The sequence below is a fragment of the Dermacentor andersoni genome, chromosome 6 (genome assembly GCF_023375885.2).
Source record: "Dermacentor andersoni chromosome 6, qqDerAnde1_hic_scaffold, whole genome shotgun sequence".
Taxonomy (NCBI): Eukaryota; Metazoa; Arthropoda; class Arachnida; order Ixodida; family Ixodidae; genus Dermacentor; species Dermacentor andersoni.
This window is the reverse complement of record NC_092819.1, coordinates 50,574,864-50,590,441: the sequence shown is the minus strand read 5'-3', so window position 1 is coordinate 50,590,441 and position 15,578 is coordinate 50,574,864. Positions and strand designations below refer to the sequence as shown.

Sequence of the window (15,578 nt, the reverse complement as noted above, 5' to 3'; positions counted from 1 at the left end):
GACGGCGAGCGCAAGTAAAGCCCCCAAGCGGCATGCCATCACGTTTGAGCAGCCGACGGGCGCCGCGATAACTGTTCCTTGCGGCGCGGAGTTGGAGTGTGCGGCTCGCGCAAGGTGCAGCACGGGGATTGCCGGAGAGGATACGGTTCCTAATCGGATTTGTACGGCGCAAGAGGTGCAACGAGGACTCCGTACCGGTGAGCTGAAATTTCGTTCTGCAAAGCGTTAAAAGTCACTACCCGGTTTTAATACTGTCCTATATATCACTGAGAAAAAATTATTCAAGTGATCAACAGGGAAAAACGCGCAGTGTCACGTGCCCGTGCATACCTGCGTTAACTGCAGTAATTTGTGCGCAGGCTCGTCCTGCGACATAGGCGCTTTCATGCGCACAGTGCAGTGTAGTTGATCGCTGAGTACACAGAGCTTCTTAAGAAAAAAAATTACGGTACTCGCTCGTTTTCCTCCTAACAGGACTTCTTGCAAGTTTCTTATTTTATGAATGTGATCATTAAAGTGACAATTAAAACATATCGCGCACGTCACAAACTATGCGCGCGAGTTGGTTTAGAAGTTAATGTTTTTGGCATTAATCGTGCATATATGTACATCGATGACTGCTCTCCACATCACCATGGATGAGGCAACGAAACGGTGCGGTCACGCCCCTTATGTTGGCACGAGCAACTCGAAACATGCGCGTAGGGTCATCGGTCATGTGAGCGCACCGGGTCACGTGACTAAAATTACGACAACGGTCGATCTGCATGGGCTCACGACATTGTTTGCACTCGTGCGCTTTTTCGGCGATACGTGTTGGCAGAAACCGTTGGTATAAATCGCTTGGTAAAGTTGTAAGAATAACTTTCTTTTTTCAAAATGCAGTCATAAGCTTGTATGTCTAGCCATCTTTCCTTAAATGTACAAATCTAAAGGAAACAAAGGTGTGCTTCCAGCATATTTCTCTGAATTTTCTTTAAATATATTTATTGGGGCTGGTTAAAATTCGAAATTTGTACATCTATTTCCCCACGAACTTACAGGCTTGTTTATTCCTGTTTATTTCACGGATGTGCTCAGTTTTGTAGCGACCTGAGTTAATTCATATGGCACGAGAGGATTTGGAATGAATGGAAGCAGTCATTTGCATATTCAAACGGTACGTTCTAGAACAGCAGAATGCACTTTTTTTTTTTTCTACCGTGTAACTTGAAAGTCTCATCTGCATCGTATATCCAATGCGCGGGCTTATTCTCTAAGTACTTGGAGCATATTCTGCGTCGCAATTAAAATATGTCATAAACTGCATGGCATCAGTATCTTCATTATACGTTAGTTTTCAAAATGCCGGCGCCAGCTTTTTCTCCGCTAGAAAGGCAATTACGACCGCACATGCCGCATCCTACTTTAATTACGGTCATCTTATGTACGTGTATATAAGAGAACCAATGGCTATGCACGTTTACATGTATATGCTGCGGCAATAACACTTTGTATGCAGGGGGATCGTTAAGTGAGAATTGGGCACAAGGCAGCTGTGTATATATAGTAGTGTCAAAGGAAACACAAGTGAATAAGACGTCGGGCTCTCTTCACTTCTGAAAAGATGTGCGTTAATGACAGCGTCTGCTTGTAATGCACAGTCGCAGTCAGATTTAGCCCGAACTGTGGAGTATGTATAGGCATATAATTTTAACAATCATGGGTTCCAAGGAGCAAGCATCCAATGCATTTTGAAGGAAGACGCATTAAGCTATTAGGCATCCCAACCCGAAAGCTTCAGCACTGTCCGTAGGAGAAGCGAAATGGCGTTTGTGTTCGGATTAAGTGTGACAGTGAATGTACACGCACATTATATAACATAAGCCGTCTGCAAAGATCCCTGTTGGGTCGAGGTCGTTCAACTTGAAATCAAAGGAGGGTCCACAGGTCAGGCGCGCCGTGGTGTCTGGCGTGAGTTTGCGAACGCGAAGGTCTCTGAAATAAACAAAGAAACAAACAAACAAAGAAGGAAAGATGGACTTTCCTCGCAGAAGTTTACGATTCCGTATTCCACGTCATTTTCGTATGTGCATTCTTACGAACTTCGTGCGTGCCCATTCCCATATCATTTCCGTTGTGGGAAACGGTACGGAAAACCGAGGGAATTTTACTGGGCTGTGCACAGCGCGTTTCTGTATACGTATACAGTGCACGAAAAAGCACAGTTCGTCTTTGTAGGTGTGGCTGATACCAGTGTACCAGTCAAATCTAGTAAGCTGCACGCGCCGCAGTGGCTTAGCGGCTATGGTGTTGCGCTGCTATAGCACGAGGTCGCGGGATCGAATCCCGGCGGCGGCGGCGGCGGCGGCCGCATTTCGATGGGGGCGAAATGCAAAAACGTCCGTGTCTCGTGCATTGGGGTCACCTTAAGTATCCCCTGGGGTGGTGGAAACTTGCGGAGTCCCCCATTACGGCGTGCCTCACAATCATATCGTAGTTTTAGCACGTAACGCCGCCCCCCCCCCCCCCCCCCCTCCGAAAAAGAAAATCTAATAAGCTTTTTCTATACACGCCGCGAAGGACTTGAGCTTTATTACAATAGCAACGGTGTTCCATTAACATTTGCGACCCCTGTAATTAGGTGGCACGTGTAGTGACTGGACCTTTCAAGCAAGTTAATGCGCTTCGTTGGGTACGTCCAATCGACACACACAAACCCGTATATATATAACACGTCTATGCACACGAATGGGAATATCGAGCCTCACTGCACACTAATCGGTAACGCACCAGTGGCATCTCGATGGCATATAGGCGTGCACATACATAATGAGCGTCAGGCCGATTTGTGTATGCGTGCCCCGAGGCGTCGGCAAATCACACTGCACAGTTTTCTGGGTGACGCATCAGTGACGACTCGATGACACATGCGCGCGCCCGTACAGCTGGCAGCGCGGCAGCAACGGCGGCTTTCACCCGCGTGCCCCCTCCGGTATACCGAAGGCCGTGCGCATGCTAGCAGGCGCGCGTTTAATTTCTTCCGCGTAATTTTGGTGTCGGCGCCTTTATGCATGAGCGACGCAAGTTTCCGTGATGAATGCGCGCCGTACAGCAGACCCCCTTCTTCCTTTCTTTCGTTCTTTTAACCGGAGGACTTCGTGCGCGATGGGGCGCTTCGCGCGGCTCGCATCATGAACGCCGCTGCGACTGCTTATGCCTCGTCTTGCTAAATACGGTGCAGCATGGCGGATGCTGCGATCAGCAGACGACAAACGTACCGATGTTTTCGCTGGTGACTGGTCGGTGTCTGTTGGCTAACTGTCTAGCGTACAATCAGGACGGTCGACAAGACAGTCGAGCTCAGTCGCGGAGCGCGCGATTGTAGTGAGATTTTGTTTTTGTTCTTTTACGTTCGATTTATAAGCGCTTGGATTATGTCGGCTACAGCGCTAGTTCTCGCAGCGCTGTACAGATTTTACGGAGAAAGCTCATAGCTGTAGGGCTTTCGTAAGGCCGAGCCGGTAACCGCGGGGCTGGGCCGTGTCATTCCGTGAACAGTGCGATGCGCGACGTTGCACGCGGCGACGAAACGACCGAGGCGATCGACCACTGCACTACTGACGTTACTATTAAACGTTGATTAATAGTGAAGGTAACCGTTGTGAACTGCCTTGGCCTTTAAGGGACGCTAAAGATCAACAGGTGTCATGAGGAACACCAAATCAATTGAAACTTGTAAATCATTGTTTAAAAACATATTTAATTAATTTGTCGGGGAATAAAATGTTCGTTATAACTGGAAGCGAACGAAAGCCAAACTTTGCGTTTTTTGGGTTTCGCGCCGATAAGGTCACGTGACGTCAGGGATTTCGAATTCTCGCGTGCCTATACCGTTTCGAGACAGGAAGATTTCTCGAAACTTGCTGTACGTAGCTGGGCGTTTGTGGTTCCTTTCGAACGTAATCTTCCTTTACTGATAAACTAACAGAGCGGATGGTGTCAAAATCTGTGACGTCACGGGAAGACGTTGCGGGAACTTCCGGGCGGCGTCGCCACCCGTCTTTCGTTCTGGCTTATCAAACCTCTTTTCACGATATGTCTTTATTTATTTATTTATTTATTTATTTATTTATTTGTATAAATTCGAGCATATGAGGCGCTACAGAGGGGGTGAGTACAAAGCATCTGCAAAAAAAAAAAACGTGATGCAAAAGGAAAAAATCAACAATTGGTAGCAACTTCAAAAAAGTGGTCAGTGATTGCAGACTTGGAAGAAGACGTATTTCCATTCCCAGAAGTTGCCATATGCAGAAGCGTAATTTACTAGTGTGGCTTAATATTCTCCTTAAGCTTTCCTCTAACTAATTACTTGCTCTTTTACTAAATAATTGCTTGCTCTTGCTGTCTCATACCACGTTCTGTTATTCTTTGTGGACTGCGTTCTGTGACGCCATTGTGTGTGCGATTGATGATATATGAGCGTTATCGAGTCTGTAAATTAATTTCGGCTACAGAGGTCTACTTACAGGCAACATTGACACCTTTTCGTGTGGATTGCGTCTTTCAAGAATTGAGTTTCGCATTGGCGTTAGCGCTTCAAATAGACGCATATTCGCTGCCTAGCGCTCTTGCGATTGCGAGCATACAGCGAAGCCACCAGGGCACACTTCGGTTGCAAGCCTAAATTCAGCAAGAAAGAAAGATGTGCCGCATTTTGGGGGTTGCGCATAATGCAATAACAAATTTTACATGTTCAGGAATGTACTATTTACACTCTCAACAGAAAACGTAGATACTGGTGGTAATGCTTCCGGTCTCGTCAAGACATTTCTTACGGCATTTGCTCTTAACACAGCTCATTTACTGTATCAGTAACGTTTTTGTAAAAGACAGTAGATCTGTAGTATTTGTTATCCAGCGTGAAATGCAGTGTTAGTAAACACCTAAAAAGTACAAAGGCTTTAGCGACTGAAATATGAATTATAACTTCACTTTTTCACGCCAATTAGGGGCCGAAGTAATTCTCCAGTAAAACAATCTCTGCTGCAGTACTTTATTGATTTCAGCGTAAGAACAAGAAACGTGAGCGGTCTTGAATTCAAACGAAGCGCTGCCCTTTCGCATTGGCCCTCCTTGCACCAACTACATGACGTCGATATGACGCAGGTATTACGTCTATTTTGTCCGACCGGGCCACGGTGGTGCGGGCGTTGTCCGCATCGCCATCTTTCTTGGCCTCGTCGTCTGGTCATGCACACGACGTCCATCTGGCGAAACCTTGCAGACGACACGGTAGACAGCAGACGGCAACCCTACTGTGACGTCTGCAGAGATCGGCGTTGCAGCTTCTGCGTGCCGAGGGCGCGACAGTCGGGATGCGATCGAGTCCACAGCCATGCGTCGAACGGGGATATCGGTCTGGTGCGTTTTGCCGGAAAGGTTGCGCCATGCCACGTCGCGAGACGAGATATAGTGCGGTCGACCTTCCTCAATGGAATCGTTACGCGAATCCTGCATGGTTTATGCGTTACGTGGCTCTCATGTATTCCGACGGGCTTCCTCCATGGCTTGTGCCGCTGGCTTCTGCATGAACGATGCGCATGCATGTATTTCGTGTATATATAGCGTACGCTATGCCGCCAAAGTTGCAGGGACGGCTAACAGATTATAGTACGTTACGACATTGGCGCACTCGTGCCGGTGCCTGTACGTATACATACAGCTATAGAGGCACCATGAACAGGAACGCGTGCAATCGTTGTCGTCGAATAGCTTCGTGCCTGACACACATGACGTTTACCCGAGCCTGTTCTTTTCCGGCACTTTAATGTAAGACGTCCCTGACATCGGTGCGTATCCGTCGCTCAATATGTGAGCCGACGTCCAATCATTTCGAACTTCTGAGCAGAAAAGTAGGTCTCCCTACTTTTGTGCCACAAAACCTCCGATCGTCTCTTACTAATACCAGAGTCCTTCCATGTTAATGGACTCTGCTAATACGGTGGTCCATGGGACTTAGCGCCATTTGTGTGGTGAGGGAATAATTCCGGCGAAGAAAAAAAAAGTGATGCCATACCTGTTAGAAACAGAAGTGACGTCATTTTTTGTTCTGAAAGGCGTGAAATTTGTTTTTGGTGGTCGGTCACTAGAGCTGTATCTTCAAATGCCCCACACAAGGTCAGCCGTACGGGTGTCGAAACCGCACCCCTGCACAGGACACAGTATCTTTGCAGGCCGACATGATTTGTGTGCAGAGCACTGATCGCATCGTCGGTCGCCAAGCCCGTCATCCAGAGCAGGCCCACGAAAGCATCTAAAGTGTACAATTGTCTGACGGTCGTAGCTCGCTACTCTTTACTGAACACGTTAAGAAACGATGAAGCTACCCGCGACACCGGAATGCAGACAAACGTTGGTAAGCAAATCAACACAACGTGTGAGGCGGGCGCATTGTAACAAGTGAACTTTACGAGCGCGCCTTTCTGCGCACTTCAAAAGCTGCATTGCACTGCAAGCTCGGTGTAGGAATATTATATCGCAAATGATAGGGGCGTCGACGCCCCCTTTTATAGTGGGCGCAGGGAAAGAGGTGTCTATTGCTAATGATTAAGTAAAATAGAGTTCGTCATCTCTTTTCTCACCACGGGTATACATAATATAGATTATATATCTTGTCTTCGTTGAATGGATCAAACTGTTCTCCTTTTAATTAAAAACACTTTTCCTCCGTTGCCTCATCACATAGTCGCGCTTCAATCGCTGCTCCAATAACCACCCTTGCTGATGTCGGTGACACTTGGTACTTTGTTCCGAACCGGTTTTCGCCCTGAGCTGCGCGACCCATTTGAATCGCCATTGGAAGCTATGTACACGATACATCAAAAGCCAAATCTTGTGTCTGTTCGCAATCATCATCATCATCATCATCATCATCATCATCACTATTAGATGCACTGCAGGACGAAAGGTTTCCCAGCCATCTTCATTTATCGCTGTTTTTGCTTCAGCTGACACCATCCAATGCGTGCAGGTTTCCCCATTCCAGCACATCACTTATTTCTGTGCCATTTTCAACTGCGCTTCCATCCTCTTGGCACCCATTACGTAACTCTAATAGGCCACTGGCTATCTGCCCTATCCATTACATGGCTTACCCAACATCATTTCCTTCTCTTAATCTCAACTATATAGAATGCCGTGTGCACCCCCGTTTTTCCAGTGCACATGGTTATCCACGCCACGCACTGTCTTCCTGTCTCTTGACGTTACCCCTGTAATTTCTTCCCTCAACTACTCGATCGTTGCGCAGCAGACGATTATACGTAACGTTTCACGCTTCTTTTCGTCTTCTCTGGTCACCGCTTCGAAAAAAGAGCCTTTGCGAAGTAACTTTCTAAAACTAGGCTACGCCAGCAAATCTTGCCTGCCGACAGAAGTCGCGCTAGAGTAGTTTGCCAAGCGAAAACAAAAAAAGTTTTTGCTCGCACGGACCTAAAGCACGGAGCGTGACGGCATGCTGCAGCGCCGCTGCATCTTCGTGACGTCACGCTCTGCATCTTGTCGGCGCTATATAGCGTGCATGATATGCTCTGTGGCAGCCTATAAAAGCTCAGTTTTTCCGCCCACTAAACCTAATCGCATCTTTCCTGCGTGCCTTCCCGGTCTAATACGCTGTTTTCGAGAGACTCCGATATTCAAAGGAGTTCGTCACCGCAATGACGCCAGTGAAAGTGGCGAGCGTAACTGGTTGCCTCATCTATATACACATGCAGATTTCCTTCGAGTTGCAGAACGCAACAAAGCTAGATGCGTGGTTTATACTTGTCACTTCGGTCTGAGGTTACTCGTAATCGATTACAGCTAGTATACACGCATGCCACGCCCGGCATGTTCTTTCTTTTCGGCCCGGTATATATTCTCACACGTGTAAATGTTTACTCTATCTCCTAAAAGTACCGTGTTTTCCGTTCTTCGAAAGAAAGCTAAGGCTCGCAAGATGGGGGCCGGTCATGCTACGGTCAGCAGGGCTCGGCATGTTTCACTGCTTCCTCGCTCGTATTATATACGGCTCGACCGCAGGCGCGCAGCGCCGTTGTCTACTGCGCTCGGAGATGTCGCCTTTACGGTTGCCTCCTGTATAAGCCGGCGCTCACGTCGTTCTGAAGGCCATAAAGACAAACTTTTACGATCGCTTGGCGGTTTTGAAGCGTGGGGAGGGACGACTCGCACGCAATTGTGTCGTTTTAGGGCCGGCAGGCGAGGCCTGAGCTTGCGTGATCGTACGCCCGTGGACGTCACTGTCGTACAACCCAAAGTAGAACCACACGTCTCGCGCCTCCATGTGTGTGAGGTTCTAGAAGCGCACACGGAGGAAGCGGGGACAAGGGCAAGTGCATCGGCTGTAGGGCAAGTGCCTGCACCACATGCATATATATACCGACTACTCTCTTGCGCTGTGTCGCGCTACATGTGAGCCATGGCTCACCGCTGCAGGTCCTGCGTAACTCGTTGTAACCCCTCTCCCGACGTAGGAAACGAATCAATGCCCAAATACCATTGTAGTTTGTAAATTAATGAAATTATATGGTTCCACGTGCCAAAACCGCGAAATGATTATGGGGCACTTCATTTCATTTCACTTCATTCATTTTGATCAGTTGGGGTTCTTTAGCGCTTGCCGTTAAAGTATGCAAGCGTTCTCATTTCGCCCCCCCCCCCATCGAAGTGCGGACGCCGCGACCTGGGAGTCGAACCCGCGACCTCGTGACCAGCAGCATAACGCCATAGCTGAATAACCACAGCGGGTATATGTATAGAGCGGACGGAACGCGCGCGTCGCCTGCTAATCTAATTATCGTGCGTTGAATATGTCGCTTACACGTATAGTCGAGAACATAGCTTCGTGCAATAAACTGTTTTTTTTTTTTAACTTGTCATAGTGCCATTGTTTAGGGCGTGTGCGTAGAGTCTCTGTGCTGGTTCATGCAACCGTATTTTTTTTTTTTTAAAGCTCGGAACCATATAAACGGTCTCTGTTAAATGCTCGGCACGCATATACTACTATATATACCACGCATATATAAGTACACACGCACATCGTGACCGGATTGCGCACCGGTTTGTCTCGGCGTCTCGCGACACGGCGCGGTTCAGTGCATCTAACGGTCTCGCCAAGGCGCCTCCTCGTCGGTGGTGGCGTGCGTTTTTCCTCCTCTTCCTCCTTCACCGTCGCGCACCTTTGCTGCTCGCTGTCGCGAGTCACGACACGAAACCGCAATGTCCGGCGCCCCTGTCCCCCTCCTCGTTGACCTGAGCGCGCAGCGGTGGTTGACGTGCAAACGGAGCGCGCCGCTCGTCGCGTGAAGTGAACCCCTGCATCACATTGCGTGGCCACTCTATCTATCTATCTATCTATCTATCTATCTATCTATCTATCTATCTATCTATCTATCTATCTATCTATCTATCTATCTATCTATCTAGAGACACAGAGAGACAGACAGACAGACAGACAGACAGACAGACAGACAGACAGACAGACAGACAGACAGACAGATAGACAGATAGACAGATAGATAGATAGACAGATAGATAGATAGACAGATAGACAGATAGATAGATATAGATAGACAGATATAGACAGATATAGACAGATATAGACAGATATAGACAGATATAGACAGATATAGACATATATAGATAGATATAGATAGATAGATAGATAGATAGATAGATAGATAGATAGATAGATAGATAGATAGATAGATAGATAGATAGATAGATAGATATAGATAGATAGATATAGCTAGATATAGATAGATAGATAGATATAGATAGATAGATAGATATAGATAGATAGATATAGATAGATATAGATAGATATAGATAGATATAGATAGATAGATAGATAGATAGATAGATAGATAGATAGATAGATAGATAGATAGATAGATAGATAGATAGATAGATAGATAGATAGATAGATAGATATCGCATGGCGTAAGCCCACAGTGTACGGCAAGTAAAAGAGGCTCGAAGATATAGATAGATAGATAGATATCGCATGGCGTAGGCCCAAGGTATGCGGCAAGTAAACGAGACTCGAAGATAAGGCTGAATACGAAGGCAGTGGGGCGCACTAAACCAGTCGGTTTAGTCAGTCGGTTGGTCGGTCAATCGATCGATCAGTATATACCAGCTTGCCCACTCTTTTGTCTTGCTTATCTTTCTCTTCCTTTCTTCCTCCCGTGTCTGTGTCGACTCCATGCGGGCTTCTCTGGCGGCTGAGCATTACATGGGCTTACGGGCTCTTCAGTCGGTCACAGAATGGATTACGTGCCCGTAAAAGGGATTTCCGCGAGTACTGCATGCAGCCTCGGAGTGGTGGGCTTCTTCGAAGTGCGCCAAGGAGGAGGCGTTAGCGTCCATGCCTGCATGCGGAGGTCTTATTCCTCGTTGTTCCAGCACAACTTGGTTTCGGGGAAGAAACAAAAAATACGTGGTGACAGGCATGAATTAGCGTCAACGACCTCTAAATCGCCTACGATGGACGAGCCTCGTCCACGAAATAACCAAATCAAAGTGGAAGATCTGGAAGCGAGCCAGATGCGCGGTCGACGGGCTCTGGCGCCAGATGGCCCCTTCTTCGTTTTCTTTATTTGCTCGAAGCGCGCTCGCGGTGATTAACGCCGGACCTATCTGTTTGTGTGTTGACCTTTTTGTATAAGTAAATGCAGTTTCGCAGTTTCCACGTAACTAGATAGCTATCTAGATGTCTGTCTGTGCGTACGTCCATCTGTTTATCTCTCTCAATTTTCTAGGGATGGATGTCTCAATTTCCTCTTGCGAGCTTAGTCGAAGCAGCGACTAAGAGAACTGAGAGCTTAATTCTTTGCTTTAAAGATAGGACGTAAACAACTTTTTTCTTTTCTTTCTGGTGTGAGGCATTCTTTGGCTCATAGCAGCTATACTTTGCAGTAGGTAGGTAGGTATAGGGTCATGTCTCGCATTGTTTTCGATCTTCTAACAAAAAAAAAAAAAAAAGTCCACTGGTGTGATTGAACCACGGCCCCCAACCACAGCAGCCGGTGCGCTATAACCATGAAGCCACCGTCGCTTTTTTTTTATGCTGTATTACTTGACACAATATAACAATACAGAACTTACTTGGCCTTTCCGCGGAATATAACAACGCACACTTAACGCTTACACACAATAACAAAACGGTTTCCCTCATTCTTACCTCGGCCTAAAATTCCCCGGTCGTTTCCCCGTAGCAGCTGACACTACTTAGATTGTACTACCACCTTCGGGAAAGACCCAGGTCGCAACTTTCCTTCACTGCGGAGCAAAAATAAATAAATAAATATGTTGCTATGCCGTCGCCGTCCTTTTGCTACTTGTCACATAAACGCTTTCTCGCCTTACATGAACACGTTGGCCCATCTATAAACACTTTGCAGATATTCCAACCATGCTGAAAAACGCTTCGCGTTTTGCAGTTATCGCACGCTTTATAGCACCTCCCCCCCCCCCCCCCCCCCACACCCTTCGCGTGAGTGCTGCATACTTTTTTTATTTTTTCTTCTTTTTTCGATTACGCCAGCTCGTGTTCAAATCTTGTTAGTATAGTGTAAGCAAAGAACTGGAGCTATATCTCAGTACAGACGGTTTTTCAGTCCAACACTGATAGATATAGAGAGAAAGGCAAAGGAAAGACAGGGAGGTTAACCAGAAATTATCTCCGGTTGGCTACCCTGTACTGGGGGAGGGGAAAGGGGATGCAATAGGTGAGAAATAAAGAAGGATAGAAAAAAAAGGAAAAAAAAAACCTAAGCACACACACGCACGTACACACGAACTATTTCTGTGGGCACCCAACACTGATAGTGTCTGCTGCTGATGCGTGTAATCTGCACACATCAGATGGCGATCACAGCGCGTGGAGGCGGAACCTGACTCGGCGGTGAAAGTGCGCAGAGTCCGTGCGTGCAATTCAGTTTAACAGAATGAAATACGACGAAGAGCAAAAACTAGTTAGGAGCATCCCTATATATATATATAGCTGTGACTCAATCGCGCTATATTTATTACGTACACGTACCATGCTGTCGCGTCACGTTTACCTCAGATGAACGGCAGAGCGTCCGTATACATACGCTCTGCCTCGATTAACGGGGAACGCGTGGGCAAGAACATCCGCTCCGTAACTACGTGGCGGTTTAATTTGCAACGGCAAGCAGAAACATTTGTGGCGTAATGAGGAAAGAGGCAAAGGATCCGTTCTATACGAACGCCCTGGCTTTACTTTCCCCGTGTACATCTGCCCCTCTATCCTCGTTCTTCGGTTGCCATGTCTTTCCTCTTTACACCCGGCCATGACTGCGGATTATTGACGTGCAGGTGTTTTCGACCACACTTCACGGTGTGCTCGCTTATTTTTGGTCTTCAAGGTAGTTGTCATGAAAAAAACACACACAAAAAAAAAAACCAGCGTAGTCGCTGAAAGTGACTCCGGCGCGCAGGCGGGCACTGACTGTTGCGTACAGGTCGTGGATGATTACGCTGTTGTGGTCTGGAAAAAAAGAAAAAGGAAAAGAAGGTTGAGGAAACAGAAGCAACGGTGTGGCCGCAGTAAATTAATAAAAATCGTGCTACTAAGGCAGTGCAACGCAATAGTGACAAAGTGTAGAATTGTTGATTTACAGCGAACTATAAGTGGAGTTAGATGGGCGAGTTATAATCTTTTCGTAATTGCTCGTTTTCTTTCTTGCTTTATATTCTGGTATTTCGTCGTTTTTGTAGGCCGCAGATTGTTGTTAATTACGCTTCATTACTTAATTGTGCGGACTTTGTGCCTGTATTTGGCTTGTGTGTGTGCATGAGCGTGAGCGCGCGCTTCTAATCTCCTTTTTGAAGGAAATTCTGTGCATGTGCTCCAAACTTTAAATAACTTCCTGTCTCAGAATACGCGGGAAATCGCCATACTTTTCTTTGTTGTGTGTCCTTTTTACTTCATTTATTGGAAATAACTCCACTTTCGTGCGCTATCGAGCCGTTTAATATAACCGAAAAGGATTCCACTTCACCCGTTTATTCGTATACAACAATTCATGGAGAGGAAGCCGGCGACATATTTATTACCAGCAATTACAATACACACAATGACAAAGAAATAAACGATCACCGGGAAGTCACCGCCGGGTGATCGCGCAACCAGCTGCTGGCGTGATGAAAGTGGGGCCGCCCTGTACTATACGCATGGTCGCCCGCAAGCCTGGTTACAGCGCGCCAGCCTACGTTGCGCCAACCGTCTACGGCACAAAAGCGGGCGCAAAGCCTATCGCTCACCTGTCTGCCGCAACCGAGCAGCAAAAGGAAAAAATAAACAAAAGCAACAGACTTTTTCCCCTCCCCCACATAGAGAGAGGTACTAGAGGGTGAGAAAAAGAAGAGAAATATCCAGGTCGTCTGCTAGGTGCGCGACACGTTTGTCGACACACAGCTTCGCCGCCGCTGCCGCCGCACTGAGGAAAAAGCGTCCAAATTCCATTGGCGCGTTCCCTTTTTTCTCTAGGGGCGACGAAAGCGAAGCGCCCGCGACCCACACCGGTGTGTGAGCAGGTGCAGCGGTCGTATGGTACATAGTTGTACACGCCGACGTTGCGTGTACGCGTGCGTGCGTGTGTGTGCGCGTGCCCGTCTGCCCAGAACACTGTACAGTGTCGTCTGCTGCGGCTGCTTTTGCTGCTGTTGGTACCGTCGCGGGAAGAACATCGCACCCCGGGCGTGTTTTACTTTCTTTTCGCATTCATTTTGCTGCGTGCAACTATCTTGGCCCATTCTTTGTTCTCACCCACTTCCTTGCCACCGCACGCTACCGCACGCGTCGGTGTTCGTACGTTGGTTGTAGTATTCGCCTTCTGCTGCACCGTTAACAGACGTACAAAACTCTCCACATTCCTCCCGCAGCCTAACAGACGTCGCACAGACGACGGCGCGCCCTTTGCCATAGCAGCGACTCTATCTGGCCACACTGCAGTCCGGTGCGAGCGCACGGTTGCAGAAGTCGCACACACGGCTTTTGCTTCCGTTAGGGCCTGTTTACCCACCTTGCCACTGAAGGGACATAGTACCGTAGAGATGGCGTGCGCGAGTGCATGTGTACGCAGCCAGGGAGCCGGGACGGCGAGCGGGTGTCGAGGACTGACCGTGCGTGAGGACCTACAATACTTGCTCGATGGATCGCCGCCAGTCGCTCGTTTGCGAGTGATTGACGAGTGTCGATCGGTCGGCCGTCCGAATCGCCGACCGCCAGACAGGAAGCGTTTATATCGCCTCCTATACGCCTCCTAGACAACATCGCCTCCTATATATATATATACGCAGACACGGCCCATGAGACTTTGCGGAGCCGCCTCGCTATATAGCGTGTAGCATAGACAGTAGAGGGCTCCTAATTATTTACCACCAGTTTGGGCCGCTATTCGTGATTACGTCGTGACGCCATGGTTTGTACTAATCGCCTTCGAACGCGCGCGAACGACCGTCATTTGCCATCGACTGATGCAGATGCGAGTGGACTTTTGTGAGGTTTTCTGTCTCGCTATATCCATGCGTATCGTCATCGCCTCCTATATATGACATTGTACATCACGATTAGCGGTAGGAAGAGTATCTTTTTGCACACTTTACTTCTAGTTATGTATCTGTTGCATAGAAGTGGCATAGATGATGATGATAACGGCTAAGAATACGAGTTTGATGCACAGATTTAGTTGGCCGACCGTTCTCGTTTGGATTTCCTGACATATTGTGGAGTCGGCATTTTCCACTCGGATTGTACGAGTACAGTGAGCGTTAAATGGCGTTTGAAATTTTACAGCGAGACCCACGGCGGAACGAGTCGCATCGCCAACCGGCGTGCTGTCCTTTGGTCGGATACGCTTCTCAAAGCGCGTCGCGAACTGTTGTTATAAAACACGAACAAAGTTACCGCGCCGCAATTTTCGCCGACCTCAACAGGTACGAAGACGCTCCCCCGCAACTAAACACAGGAAACGCGTGGTACGGCTTGAAGAGGGGGTCGCACAAAGCCAACGTAGATCAAATCCAGGGGCGGCTTTCGTTTGCCGCCGCCAACGAACGGGGACGACTGTTCCTGTCCACGCGCTCATCTTGGCTGCGTGCGAAGGTTTCTGTCTGTCTCTCTACAAAGTGCATCGTTCGCACTCGTTCTCACCCAAAACCCGTTGGCGCTTAATCCTTCCCCCAAAACGTTCACGCGCATTCGGGCGACGTCGATGAAACCGGGTCACTGTCCACACAGCTGCATGGGCACGATGCCCCGAACGCTCTGTCTTCTGAACTATAGCATCGGCACACACACTCAAACAGGGGCGGCGAGTATCGCCCACGCGTTTCCTGACAAGCCCGTGACCGTGTGGTCTGTTTCCTTCGAAAACGAGTACATCCGGCGGCTGGCATTGGGCTATAGGCGTGCCGTGATAGGTATTTGTTTATTGGAGAAACTCGAGAGTGACTAACTCAGTTGAGAGTGCTAAAACATTCTTTCACAGATCTATCTTGATTTCTTT

At 47.9% G+C, this 15,578-nt stretch overlaps 1 protein-coding gene across 1 annotated transcript in view; it reads left to right on the top strand.

Moving 5' to 3' along the window:
• Positions 1 to 67: 67 nt before the first annotated feature.
• The window catches only part of Moe (moesin), a 145,421-nt gene continuing 129,910 nt past the window's right edge, over positions 68 to 15,578 (top strand). Inside the window, exon 1 of the mRNA XM_050171769.3 lies at positions 68 to 197. The gene's annotated coding sequence lies outside the window, so the exon portion shown is untranslated. The remainder of the gene's footprint in view (positions 198 to 15,578) is intronic.